Genomic DNA, 15665 nt, shown 5'->3' with positions numbered 1-15665 from the left:
AAAGAAAGACGAGCAAGATGGAGCCAAAATTTAATTTCTTACTAAGAAATTTTTTTATTTTACATTTAAACTCAATAATTTTAGGTTTTTATTTTACATTTAAACTGAATAATTTTAGGTCAAAGAGTATTTAACAATGTCAAAATATATTGTCTCCGGATTAGATTGAACAATTTAAGAGAAGTTACTGCACCCTGGCCTGTAGCTGCATTTATTGAAACTGATAAAAACTCTGTAATCGGGAGAGTGAAATTCTTATCGAAATAAGAAGATAACTGTCTTTTTAAATAGCCCTACACTAGTCACTACTACCACCACTCTTGGAATATCAAATTCTATCAAGACCAGCCAGAAAATAAGGAGTGCAACTATAGTCAATCTATCAAACTCCTATTACATAGGACTTATAAGCAAAAGATAAAATCATATGAAATATAAATAAGAGAATAAAACTCTATTTTATTTTAACCTTGTGTTGAAGGAAATGCATACATATAAATTCAGTACCCGAATTCCTGCCCATCCTTTCCGAAAATTGTCTATCGGTTTACACACTCGTTTGCCCAACCTCATAAGATCCTCCGGTTCTTGCCGGGGTCAAAAAATGATTTGGAAGCATAGATGTTGCCATAATTGTGGAAGCAAAGTTTCATGATGAATCAACAATGATTCAAAGGTGTTTTGATTATAACAATGATGACAACAAAAGATGATGACAAAGGTGATGAACAAAAAGCTCAAAAGATCAAAGAACAACTCAAGTGAATCAAAGAACATCTCAAGTAAATCAAGAACAAGTCAAGAGTTCAAGAATCAAGGAGAATTCAAGACTCAAGAAGAAAGCCTAGAATCAAGAATCAAGACTCAAGATCTCAAGAATCAAGATCAAGATTCAAGACTCAAGATTCAAGAATGAAGAAAAGACTCAATCAAGATAAGTATTAAAAAGTTTTTTCAAAACTTTGAATAGCACATGAGTTTTTGACAAAACCTTTACCAAAGAGTTTTTACTCTCTGGTAATCGATTACCATATTGTTGTAATCGATTACCAGTAGCAAAATGAGTTTGAAAAAGTTTTCAAACTGAATTTACAACGTTCCAAATATTTTCATAAGGCTGTAATCGATTACAATTTTTTGGTAATCGATTACCAGTGTCCTTGAACGTTGAAATTCAAATTTAAATGTGAAGAGTCACATTGTTTCACTCAAAAGCTTTGTGTAATCGATTACACTTATTTGGTAATTGATTACCAGTGTTTGTTTCTGAAAAATCTAAAGATGTAACTCTTCAAAAAGGTTTTGACTTTTTCAAATGGGTTTTAAGTTTTTCTAAAAGTTATAACTCTTCTGAATGGCCTTCTTGACCAGACATGGAGAGTCTATAAAAGCAAGGCTTTGTTTTGCATTTCAACAATCTTGAATACTTTTCCAATCATTTCAATACAATCCTTTACAAGCCTTGAATCTCTTTGAACTTCTTCTTCTTCTTTGTACCAAAAGCTTTCTAAAGTTTTATGGTTTTCTAAACCTTGAAAACTTGTGCTATTCATCCTTTTTATTCTCTTCTCCCTTTGCCAAAAAGAATTCGCCAAGGACTAACCGCCTGAATTCTTTTTGTGTCTCTCTTCTCTCTTTTCCAAAAGAACAAGGGACTAACCGCCTGAATTCTTTTGTGTCTCCCTTCTCCCTTGTCAAAGAATTCAAAACGACACAGCCTGAGAATTCTTTTGATTCTTCCCATTCCCTAATACAAAAGCATTCAAAGGTTTAACCGCCTGATAATTCTTTTGTTTCCCCATTCACAAAGTATCAAAGGTGTAACAGCCTAAGATCTTTGTCTTAACACATTGGAGGGTACATCCTTTGTGGTACAAGTAGAGGGTACATCTACTTGGGTTTGACTAAGAACAAGAGAGGGTACATCTCTTGTGGATCAGTTCTAGCGGAGGGTACATCCACTAGGGTTTCAAAGAGAACAAGAGAGGGTACATCCCTTGTGGATCTTTGCTTGTAAAAGGATTTTTACAAGGTTGAAAGAAACCTCAAGGACCGCAGGTCGCTTGGGGACTGGAGGTAGGCACGGGTTGTTGCCGAACCAGTATAAAAATTCTTGTGTGTTTGTTTCCTTCTTCCCTACTCTTTTACTTTCCGCTGTGCATTTAATTTCCGCTTTTACTTTCTGTTAAGTTTCTCTTCTACTCCTCATTCTCTTAAAAAATTAGTAAAAGCCTTAAAAGAGTAATTTTTTAATTAGTAAAGGTTTAGGAATAATGAATTCAACCCCCCCCCCCCTTCTTAATTATTCTAAGGCCACTCGATCCAACAATAATCATACCTAAGTCCACCCCAACCATCCACTGAAGTGTTGTCAGGCACATACCTATCCTTATCCTCCATATAGGTCCCCACATTGTAGTAATCGAACTTAGTATCATCAAGGTTGTTCTTCAACACATATTTCACTATATTCACCACTACATTTCCTATAACTGAAACTGGGTAAAAGTTGGGGCACTCCCACATACCCGTACCACCCTTGGAATGGATAGGGTGTTTGGCCCGAACCCATGTCATGAAGTCCTTGCTTCCGTATAGATAAGCTATTCCTCTGCGCTTCCTTACACTGCCCACCAGCATCCTCCAGTGACCGTCCTTGCCCCACCAAGCTGCTGTGGGGTCACGAAATTCAGTGTTGTTAACATCTTTATCTACCACAACTGGGTTGAGCTTGTCTGGTTTCACCCAGAAGTGGGTCATTTGGGTCTTTTGGTTCGGCATAGCATTGCGCTTGAGTGTTATTTTCGTCTATAACTCCAGGGTAGAGGATCATGGGCCCCTTACCAGGGATTATGGTAGCAGACCCTGACCAGCAGCCAAATTTGTCAAAGGTCTTTTATGGATAAATAGCATGTTCAATGCCATTCCAGTTTATCAGATCCTTGGACACTGAGTACGCCCAGACTATGTTACCCCACACTGTGCCTTTGGGATTGTACTGGTAGAACTGTTGAAATTGCTACAAATTTCTAAAATATTCTTAAATATAATATGTATGAAAATGATAAAATATCCTAGAACTATAGTATGAATATGGTAGAACAATCTAGAACTATAAGTGTATGTATAAGATAAAAGAATCTAGAACTATCATGATACTAATCTATCATGAAAACTCTAGAAAGACTTAAAGTAATGTAGAAACATTCACCACCATTGAGAGGTTGGTGACTTGAGCCTATAAATAGGCAATTGGTATGTTGTAATTGATAATCCAAGAAATCAATGACATAGCCTTCTTTCTAAAACAATTCTCTAAAACTATCAACTATCAACTATCAACTATCATCTAATCAACTATCAACAGTGGCATCAGAACTACGTTCGGTCATACATTGGGCGTAGTTATATTACCTACCTACCATTCCAAAATCCTCCTAACTACTTCAAAAATTTCCTTTGTACTATTAACCCACTCCAATAATATTTTTTCTAAGCTATGGATAACACTACTCAATCGTCAACTATTTTTGTCCCTATCTTCAATGGTGAAAATTATGATTTATGGCGTATTAAAATGGAAACATATTTTTCATCTCGAGATTTATGGGACATAGTAGAAGAAAGCTTCACTATTCCCGTGGATACTTCAACTCTTAATGCATCTCAAGAAAAAGAGTTGAAGAAAAATAAACAGAAAAATTCAAAGGCGTTGTTCACCTTGCAACAAGCGGTGACTCATCCAATTTTCCCAAGAATTATGGGAGCTAAGACTGTAGAAGCAAAGCTTCATGATGAATCTAGAGTGATTCAAAGATGTTTTGATGATAACAAAGATGATAACAAAAGATGATGACAAAGGTGATGACAAAAAACTCAAAGGTCAATCAAAGAATGAGTTCAAGACATTCAAGATAGAATCAAGAACACTTCAAGATTCAAGAGGAAATTTGATTTCAAGAATCAAGAATCAAGATTCAAGAGATCAAGATTTCAAGAGATCGAGATTCAAGACTCAAGATTCAAGAATCAAGAGAAGGCTTAATCAAGATGAGTATGAAAAGGTTTTTCTCAAAAATTGAGTAGCACATGGATTTTTCTCAAAACATGTTTACCAAAGAGTTTTTACTCTTTGGTAATCGATTACCAGATTGTTGTAATCGATTACCAGTAGCAACATAGATTTGAAAAAGTTTTCAACTGAATTTACAACGTTCCAATTGATTTCAAAAAGTTGTAATCGATTACAATGTTTTGGTAATCGATTACCAGTGTGCCTGAACGTTGAAATTCAAATTCAAAAGTGAAGAGTCACGTCCTTTCACATAAAAGCTTTGTGTAATCGATTACACTGATTTGGTAATCGATTACCAGTGATTGTTTCTGAATAAATCAAAAGATGTAACTCTTCAAATGGTTTTTTGACTTTTTCAAATTGGTTTTAAGTTTTTCTAAAAGTTATAACTCTTCTAAATGGTCCTCTTGGCCAGACATGAAGAGTCTATAAAAGCAAGGCTTTGATTTGCTTTTCAATACACTTTTACACTTTTCCAATCAATCTTATACAATCCTTTACAAGCCTTGAATCTCTTTGAACTTCTTCTTCTTCTTTGTGCCAAAAGCTTTCCAAAGTTTTCTGGTTTTTCTAAACCTTGAAAACTTGTGCTATTCATTCTTTTCATCTCTTCTCCCTTTGCCAAAAATAATTCGCCAAGGACTAACCGCCTGAATTCTTTTTGTGTCTCTCTTCTCCCTTTTCCAAAAGAACGAAGGACTAACCGCCTGAATTCTTTTGTGTCTCCCTTCTCCCTTGTCAAAGAATTCAAAATGACACAGTTTGAGAATTCTTTTGATTCTTCCCATTCCCTTATACAAAAGTGTTCAAAGGACTAACCGTCTGAGAATTCTTTTGTATCCCCATTCACAAAGTATCAAAGGTTTAACCGCCTGAGATCTTTGTCTTAACACATTGGAGGGTACATCCTTTGTGGTACAAGTAGATGGTACATCTACTTGGATTGTTGACTGAAAACAAGAGAGGGTACATCTCTTGTGGAGGGTACATCCACTAGGTTCAAAGAGAACAAGGGAGGGTACATCCCTTGTAGATCTTTGCTTGTAAAAGGATTTTTACAAGGTTGAAAGAAATATCAAGGACCGCAGGTCGCTTGGGGACTGGATGTAGGCACGGGTTGTTGCCGAACCAGTATAAAAACTCTTGTGTGTTCGTCTCCTTCTTCCCTACTCTTTTACTTTCCGTTGTGCATTTTAATTTCCGCTTTTACTTTTGGTTAAGTTTCTTTTCTGTTCTTCATTTACTTAACAACATAGTAAAAGCCTTAGAAGAGTAAATTTTTAATTAGTAAAGGTTTAGGAATAATTAATTCAACCCCCCCTTCTTAATTATTCTGAGGCCACTCGATCCAACAAAGACTGCCAAAGAAGCATGGAACACATTGTAGGAGGAGTTTCAAGGAAGTGTTAAGGTACGTTCCGTTAAACTTCAATCTCCAAGAAGAGATTTTGAACTATTGAAGATAAAGAAGTCTGAGACAGTTAAAGATTACTATTCTAAAGTTAAAGAAATAGTTAATCAAATGAGAGCTTTTGGGGAAGATATTCTTGACAAGAAAATTGTTGAGAAAATTATAAATACTATGCCCCAAAAGTTTGACCCAATTGTGACAACGATTGAGGAAACCAAAGATCTATCCACTCTATCAGAGACAGAACTTGTGGGCTCTCTTGAAGCATATGAGCAAAGACTGTATAGGCATAAAGAAGATACACTTGAAAATGCCTTCCAATCAAAGTTTAAATTTCAGCCCCAAAACAAAAAAAAATGGAGGAAAGTAAAATTATGGAGAAACTTTTAGAAGAAGAGAAGGTTCTAGGAATTTCCTTAATAACAAAACAGATAAAAATCCTCCATGCAATATATGCAAAAGGCAAGGCCACGCAGAGAAAAATTGTTGGTTCCGTAATATGCCACAATGCAACCATTGCAAGAAGTTCGAGCACGTAGAGAAAAATTGTCGCAACAAAAATAGGCATCAAACCAATATCATAGAGGAGCTAGGGCCTTCTCTTGCATCTCTGGCCCAATCTTCTTGGAGTCTTCTATCCAATGCCCTTGGGGGGTAGGATTGCATCATTCCCTCCCCCCCTTGAAAAGGATTTGACCTCAAATCCATAGGTTCTTGAAACTCAGGGATTCTTTCCTCAACACCTAGATGAACATGCTCTTGATACCACATGATGTAAGTTCCATTGGAGCTTGTAGGCCTAGGATCTTCTTCATCAATGGAAAATGAAGGGCCAGTATTGTACCCGAGAAGATAAGATAAGAGAGAGAAAAAACATAACAATTCAAAGACGGGTTTTTAAAATAACCATCCTTGAACTTATAATCTAAAGATTCTATGCCATTTTTCTGCCGACCGTCCTTGTTGGTACGTTGTAGTAAATAACTTTTGTAGTAGTGAAACCTTAGTTGAGTTGCAACATATGAACTGTCCACCTTCTTTAAGTAATCCTTTGATGCATTCCTTGAACAAACCTGCAATGGTGTTAGTGAGATAACACCAAATATATACCATCTTTTACTGCTTAGGAATATAAAAAAGATGAAACATTACAATGTTGGCATCAAATACAAACCATCTTTTTTACTCCTATTTCTACAATCTTTACCGTGAGGTCTAGAATCAATTCCATTCGAGTCTTCATTCAAACTTGTAAAAGTATGGCCTTTGATGGTAAAATTTGTATTAATTTTGTGCCTCTATACACTCTTTCGAACATCCTGGACATTTGTCATGTTAAATTAATTTTGTAAAAAAATGGTGGCTTTTTTTCTACATCTCATCTCACGGAAGCCTTAAATTGGCTAACCAATTTGCCAAGCATTCCTTCCTAGTGTCCAATACAGATAATTTTATTCTCAATAATTTTCTTGCACCTCCTAGTTGTGGCTTCACTACAAAGAAAACATGATTTAGCAAACAAAATATTCGGTCACCAAATCCCTAAATTCGGTCGCTAAAACTCTTAGCCACCGAAATAGTGACCGAATCATGTACGTTGCAAAAACCTAAGTCGCTAAACCCTCAGCGACCGAATTTCTATTCGGTTATTATTTCGCCACCGAACTACTGAGTCGCAAGCACACAAATTTCAGTCGCTAGATATTTGGTTGCTATTTTGCTTGGGACCAAATCAGCAATCGAAGGTGGGGTAGCTAATTCGGTCGCTAACAAGTAATTAAATTTTAAATATAAAATAAATTAAAATAAGAAGCGGTTTCTAATTCGGTTGCTAATAAAAACTAAATTTTAATTATAAAATAAATTAAAATAAAGGTCGGTCGCTAATTCGGTGACTACTAAATAATAAAGTTAAAAAATAATAATAATTTTGGTTGCTAATTCGGTCGCTAATTTTACATTTTAAAATATATTTTAAATATTTTTGGTCTAGTTTAATAAATAATTTTTAAATTTAAAATAAATTAAAAAACAACTAGATTGTTCAAAGAAAATATGCCATTATTTTTATTTTTTCATTTATTAGATTTTAACTTGTACCAATTGTAAATATAATTTTTAATTAAACTATATAATCAAACTTATATATAAAAGTGAACATTCATAATCTTTAAATACATCTAATAACAAAATTCTAATTAAATATTGATAGTGTAAAATGTGAAAGTTTAATATTGTTTAAATTCATAACTAACATGACATAATCAAACTAAAACAATGTTCAACCATTATCTGTTCAAGGGATAAAATTTGTGTTTAGTTGTGGCAATTCCACCTTCCTTTTCAGATGATATACGATAATATGAACATCCATCCTTCTTACTTAAATCATCTCTTGAAAAAAAACCAACTCAGTTGAAAGCTATAACATAGTTCCAGTTGTTGTATATTGAAAACACAATAATTTCCTCTCCAAACAAAAATCGAAAAATCTAAGTTTCAGTTCTAGAACACAAACTACAAAAGGGGGAAAAGGATGGTAGTAATGTAGAATAGGGAGCTTCACAGCCTGTCTGTTCCTCTTCTTCACACCAGACTTAGCAACTCTGAGGCTCCTATTGACAGCGCTCAACCTTGCTAGAGCTGCCTTTTTGAGATCAGGTCTGTAGTAGTTATCGGCTACCTGCAAAGCAGATCACAAGGCAGGAGGAAAAGGTAGGAAAATTAATAGCGTAAATTTAAAGGATTAATAGGCAGTGCAAGATTAAGCAGTAAACATTGAAAGAGCAGAGAAAGAAAATTATGTTTATTCACAACAAAGAAATTTACGAGAATGAGTAAAATATTTGTGGCAGCCAAACAACTAATTTCATATTAAACACCAAATGTAGATTGAGAGGGTATTGTTATGTAATTTGTAGGGCAGGCGGTAGCATTAAGAGAAAATAGTTAATTAGCAAAGGAAAGAGAGGCCAGAATCGTATTAACAAATTATTAAAGCTCAGAAGCCAAGCGTAACATGTAAATTTCATTGAAGTAATCCTATTAGGGATTCCTTCTTACATGTTAGAGGCTCATCACTACTGTTGGAAACTCATTTATGTTGGCAGAGGTTAAAAATGGTTTCCATTTAAAACCTGATATACCAGAACAAGTTTCAAACTGTCACATTTATCAATAAGCCAACTCATTCAATTAAAATATATAAAAAAATGTAAGAATGGAATCAGCCTTTTGAAATTATACACTATTTACTCCATGATATTAACATATAACACAGAAGTCACCCTCCAAAAAAAATTGAATTCATGAAATAACTTCTGAATTTTAAAAGCTTAGAAGCCAATGACACTTTTTGTAAATTAAAGGCTTTATCAAAGACAGTCTCATGAAGAAAACCATAATCGTTTGCGCGTTTAAATTAAGAAAATCACAAAAAAATCAATTAGTTGTCAATATTAAATTTTGTAATTGTTCTCTGTTTGATGAAGAATATTAATTTCGTGCTTCTTAATTTGCAGTGTTTACTATAGCACATGAACTGGGAACTTCAATTTGAAGAGGAAGCTCACAAGTTGTGAAGTTCTCTATAAATTTGACAGTGTTAGCCATAGTCCCTCAAAGGTGGTTCCCATGCTGCCCTGACCGTAGATACCTCACTAACATCATGCCATGACTTAGATCGTACCCTAGCTTGACTGTGTCACCTCGGCGTTGAAGGTTTGTGTCCCCCTCTTCATTTTTTCCCTTTAACTTTGTACCTTCATGGAATGTTCACAAGTTTTTGACTATTAGTATGGCTTGTTTGTTGTAAGTAGTGAGCTTGGTCAATGTTTGCAACCTTGTACTAGCCGAAGGTCCTATATGGTCCACCTTGTTTGTCTTTAAAAGGAAATTGGGAAGTGAGTTCAAAGCACTTGTTTATTTGTTACATGGTTTTGTATTTTGATACTCGGCAGCTAGGTACATCATTGGTAGGTTTTTACCATTTTAAAAGTTTTCAACGTTCATCTAGTTGTAGAAACTTCATTTTTCTATGCTATAAATAGGATTCTATTTTGATTGATAGAGGAAACGACATACATAATACTTATACCAACCATTCCCTAGGTACATAGCGTGAGTGGTTTTCTGCAGTGGTTCAGTTCAAATTGAATTCATAAGCATCACTGTGATAATTGATGCATATTATACCGACAGTAGTCAGTTTGAAGTATTATAAACAAACAAACTTGTCAATGCAAGTGTCCTATTTCTTTTCCAAGTGGTCAAATTTGCAAACATTACAAGTATGCAAGCGACCAAATGATATTGATATTCTTCTCTATGTTAACCCAAGTAAAAAAAGTAAAGAACTTGTTGTGGACAAAATCATTGAAAACACCCATTTTTATAGTTTCAGTATTTTATTTTTCATCGTAAATGGTGTCGTGTAATCCTAAATTAGAGTACACCAAGTTTAGGATGTTATAGAAGTTCATTGCTTCAAAAAGCCTAATCAACATTCAATGACACCAAGTTTAGGATGTTATAGAAGTTCATTGCTTCAAGAAGCCATTATGCAACACAGGCCATGCATGCACCCAAACACACCAACATAGTTTTCTCCCCCCGCCCCCCTTTCACCCTTTTTGAAGACATTACTTACTAAAGCATCCCAAGCATCCATCAAAAGGTAGGTTGCAAGAGATATGAGAAACAAAATCCGTTATCAATAGGCAATGAAGGTTAAAAAGATTAATTGAAATAACAAAATAAAAAATAATAACAGTTAGAAAGGAGAAAAATCACAGGAAAATATAAGGGTATAAAAGGAAAAAACAATGGGCTAAGTCCTAACTTGCTGTTTCTGATTCTGTAGCTTTCTAGATCAGCACCCCCCTTTTGTTGTGATTTGATTTGAACATCTCAACCACTATATGTATCTTTATTCTTGCTTCTTCCTTTGTTCCTCTTTTCCTTGTTGGTTTCTGAGGAAGACACCAAATCAATGCTAAACAATTTTTCTTGCATTAACAATCAATACCTTTCTCATGTGAGTTTCAATTTCACTCCCTGTGTCTCTGGGTGAGATTCATGCTAGAAGTAATCAAGAATATCAATACATAATCTTCACAAAAATAATTGGACCTTAAAAAATTCAGAATTTTGGATATTTGTTAGCCTGGTGGTCCCTTCCCATGACTACTTCCTTCATTATCACTGAATGTGAGTCTTCTTCTCTTTGTCATTGTAGTAGAAGAAGAAAATTGAGAGCTCTCTGTCATGTCAATTGGTGTATGGGTGTCACTTTTGGTATTCTCCTCGTATAATCTTTGAATTAGATTATAGCAGTCAAATACATCTTTCTGCGAAGAAGAAAAAAACAAAAAAGAAAATGCTAAAAATTAATTCACAGTATCATATTAGCTAAAATATGTTTAGGTATAAGTAAAAAAAAAACACACACACACACACAAAGAACTTACAGATTCTAGAAGCCTATGTTGTGGAATTGAACTCATCTTCAACTACACCGCATCTCTCGTCAATTGTTGATCCATTGCCACCAAAGTAGCTGCCACAACAATAACTGATGGTTTAAAAGTATTATACTCAGTTTGAACCAAGTGGAAATTATCAGATAGGTTTACAAGTTTTGTTTAGATTTGTGTGATTTGTAAAGTGAGACTATAAGTTAACAATGGTGAAGAGAATAGTGCAGAAATTCATCCTATCTTTTCATACATGCAACGAGAGAAATGTATAAATGTTGAAGGAGTTAATTCACATTGATTCAAAACTTAACCCCTAATATAATGTTTGACCATTGTAAGAGTTTCCTTTATAATATCATAATATAGTATATATGACACTGTTAACACTGAATTTGAAAGATGCAACTATAGTGCATTTTTAGTCTCTTTGTACTGTTTGCGCATAGTCTAAGAGTGGTAAATGATTTTATTCATATCAACCACAACTTTCTAACATCACTGCCATCCTTGAACCACTGTCTATCTTTGCCAATAGTTAGAATTGTGTAATGTTGCCACCATTATTTTCTGAGTCTTACATGCAATTTAAGTCTATAACATTGTTGTTATGATCATATACTGCATCCCTGAATTCCTTTTTTATAAGTTGGGATGCAAGTGTTTAAATTTGTTCGATTTATGGTAAATTCTAACTAGGACATATGCAAGTGAATGAGCAAGATGTCTTATAGAAAGATTAAATGAGGCGACTTAGGAATTAATTGTTTACAGATTTCCACATTCCAATCATTTATAGTTTGTTGTGGAATAATAGCTTCTCTATGAGTGTTCATTTTTAACATCATTCAGGGACACTTCTACAAGGTTCAAGTTGGTGTACAGTCACTGGAAGGGATTACAAAGGTCCATGGAGTCATAAGAAGGTTCAGTGATTTTCTAAAGTTGTTTCCTTATGTAAGTTTATCCTTTTTAAATGCATCTTGAATTTTTTTCATGTACTTGTACTTCAACCTTGATACTGACAACTGATTTCTCATTTAAGCATCATCATGTCTTTACACACATATTGGTCAATACCTATTTTAGTGTTTAACACTTACTCCAATTTTAGGCATTGGTTTATTTTCATCCATAAGACCATCAAATTTATTATAGTGTGACACTAATAAGGGATTTCCAAGATCTTTATGGAAGAAATATTTTAACTCAGTTGATACTCTTTCAAGGAGGGGGTTTTCTCCATGCAGTGAAAAGAGTGGGAAAATATGTCAACTGTGGTGAAAAAATCCACTGGTTTTATCCATTTCTACGTCCTTTAAAACTTATAAAGGACTAATAACATTATGGTAATGCAAATTGAAAGGTTAACAAGTATCAAGATTCAAGAGTAGTATATTCTATTTGAAGAAGAAGTAGTATAAGGTGTAGTATGGAAGTTTGAAAATAGGAAACTTAGCCATTACAAAACTGTCAGCAAAGTTCTAAATTTGAAACGTTACAAGATCTAAAGGAAATCCGCATTAACTTTTCATGTGGAAAAAAAACATGGATGGGAAGTTTTCAAAATATTATGCCTTTCAATCAATGGACAGCCATGGTGGTCTCACAACAACATGAGAGAAGCCAACCCTTGTTTGCACCGATGGTAGATATGGATGAGAAAAAATTTTCTTCTGGAAACTGGAATTTCTTTCAAGTATTTCTCAATTCTTCAAGAAAGAATAATTTTGGTAATTAGATTAAAATAGAACCAGTGCGTTAAATGTGTTTTAGGACGTATGTTGCCTGGGCTATGTTTGCACTTGTGCGTGTATGATATATATAGATAAATATTTAGCATATGTGTCTACGCTTGTTTAGGTTATTCTGATTTTTAGACTTTTTCCCCATATTGTCTTTGTAGATTAAAAAGGAGTTTCCCAGGAAAAATACCCCTCCAGCAACCCAATGGACTCTTGCAGTTGAAAAGCTAAGCTTTTTTAGAAGAGGTTAGGAATGTCTTAGCTCACTATAGTACCAATTGTTTCATATATGCCATTATTGACCTACATATTGCATCATGCTTGAATTTCTTTATTTTATAAGAACATACTTGGCCTAAATGCTTAGCAACTGTAGATTACTAGCACCTAGAAATTTTGGTAAGGTATTTGATTACTATTGATGAACTCCTTAATACTTGTCATTGTCTTTTAAAAATGAGCCCATTGATGTATTTACCCAAAAACGTGGTAGCATTATGTGCTTTTGGATATCTACTACACCTCATTATATTTCTTTTCACTGAATCCTTTCATTGAATTTGTCTCTAACTTTCTAATTGCTATCTTTTCTCTTCGACCTAAAAGCAACAATAAATGCAACTTTTGTATGTCACTGCAACTAGGTCAAGTTTTCAGTATGAATTTCAATTCAAATAATGATAAAGAACTTTTACAAAGCCAATTTATATTTGAGCAATTATTTGAATTGGATAAGGATACTCGTAGAAATTTTGGGACATAAAAAATGTAGATGAAAATTAGCTCGATATTATCTCTTTATTTATGTAGAGGTAAAGACATTATACATTATTCTGAATTTTCTATAAATACGTGTAGCATGTTTCTTAATATTGACCCATAGGTTGGGTTAACTAACGGTAACTAAATATGTTTCAATAGTTGTTAGTTATATACTACTTTGGACAACTAGACAGTTGGCTCCATCTAATTTTGTGACCCCTACTTACAAATTTCACATCACAATTAGATTGAGCTATCTCTACAGTTGTGGACAATTGTTAATGCAAGAGTTGAAATGGTGGCTGTAAATGTTAACACATAATTTTGCTATAGAGATGGTGCTCTTTGGAGGAGTGGATCACCAAACTATTGTTTGACATTGATATATCATGATGTGTTGTCATGGCATCATTTGTTGAACTAGCAGCAACTGCTAGATCTTGTATGTGATTATCTTCTTTGTTTCCTCAAACATGTTTGTTTGGTCTATTTTATGCCAATTGATTGTTAGCTTTCTCAAATTTAGATATTTTCTACCTCATTTAATCACTTCTTAGTATTCCAATATGCAAGCCAGCAGAATTCTGAAACAGACCTTGATTCCATTAATAGTTTATTCTATGCAATCACCTCTCCAATCGAGCTTATCAATAGTTGCTGGCAGTTCATCTGTTGCCTCAGATTATGGTAGTGATACTGCATATGAGCCATCTGACCTAGGAAAACCAAGAATTGGATGGGATGATAATTCTGAAGTTAGCACAGATCGATGATCTAACATTAGATGAAGATATGATGAATCCAATAGAAAAGCTTGTGAAATATGGCATATCAGGCCTCACGAAGGTTTGCTTATGGGTCAGACTATTCTACACCAATTGGAAGGCCTTCCTAGGCATAAAGCCCCTTGGGCAATGGCAGCTTATTTCATTGGGAAGGGGTTTCTATGAGTTTAGTTTCACTTCTCCAGAGAATCTTTGTAGTGTCTGGGTAGTGGGTGTAGGGAATATGTGCCTAGGTCTTCTTCATTTAATACCATGGACACCTAACTTCAATTCTAATAAGCAAAAACAAAGACATGCCTAATGTTGGGTAAGATTCCATGATCTCCCATAGGAGTATCAACACCTTAAAATGTTATTTAAGAATGTTGGGGCTATAGGTACTCCAATATCGTTGAATGAAGCTACACATAATCAAATGTTTGGTCATTTTGCTCGAATTCTTATTCATATGACCTCATTGGGAACTTACTAAAGGAGATACTAGTTGAAGAAGAATGTTTTGCTTCTTTATTCGAATAACCTATGAGAAATTGCCTTGTTTTTGTTCTTTTTTGCCAATCCATTGGTCATTCTTTATCCAAAAATTATAGTTTGGACCAAGTAAATGGGCATACTATCCTATGTGAAAACAAAACCCAATGTCTGGCGATGACATTGTTTATGTGACATGGTTACAATCAATGAACCGAGGAGTATACACGAAAATAAGTCTTGAAGTCTCCTTCCTCTTCCTTTGAAGATTCCTAGTTCTCTATCAAAAAGCCTTATATATTGAACTCTCTTAAGCTTAAAATATCCTGTACTAAGTTGTCAATTCTTAGTGTAAACACTTGCGCTTATTCTTGCACATGAATCTTATAAGAAGACAGGTAATTAGTGACCTTACCCTTATCCAATTTCTTAGTGATCTTGGTAAAAGCCTGAAGAGGCTTTGCAATTAAAAATACTTGGTTTGATTGCTTGGGGAGACAACTATGCAAACTACTTGTTCGTGTTTGGTTTAGCGTTTATCATTGTTTCATTTCAGTCAAGTACAAACTACAAATTGTAGATTTTGTGATTTTTTTGGACGTTATTAATGTCAAAATATCACATGATTTTGTGTTTCTAATTGATGTACAAACAATTGTAGGCTATGTTGTTATCCTTTCATTTTTATTCTATGCCTATGGTCATTATCATCATTTGTATTACATCATTTATCACATTTCTATTACACAGTTTCAATTTATGTTGGAGAATAGTCTTTAACTATAAATATCATCCATTATGGAAAAAAAGGTGTGGTATCAATTGTTGTTTCCAATTCAACTACCATAACTATCTCTCTTCTAGTCTGTATTCATTTTTGTTATTAACATGAACAAATCATATATGATTGCTTTACTATCTCACCTACTCATAGCGGTTGTT

The 15665-nt window shown here is 34.2% G+C and overlaps 1 non-coding gene and 1 pseudogene across 1 annotated transcript; both read right to left on the bottom strand.

Annotated features, from left to right (window-relative positions):
* LOC100782274 (beta-fructofuranosidase, insoluble isoenzyme 1-like) overlaps positions 1–15665 on the bottom strand; it is a 55567-nt pseudogene that overhangs the window by 1216 nt on the left and 38686 nt on the right.
* Positions 8483–8573, bottom strand: LOC113000844 (small nucleolar RNA R24). The gene has a single exon (XR_003266165.1). It is a non-coding gene; the product is annotated as a small nucleolar RNA R24 (small nucleolar RNA).

The sequence above is a fragment of the Glycine max genome, chromosome 20 (assembly GCF_000004515.6).
Source record: "Glycine max cultivar Williams 82 chromosome 20, Glycine_max_v4.0, whole genome shotgun sequence".
NCBI classification, from domain to species: Eukaryota; Viridiplantae; Streptophyta; class Magnoliopsida; order Fabales; family Fabaceae; genus Glycine; species Glycine max.
This window is presented reverse-complemented; position numbering and strand designations above follow the sequence as displayed.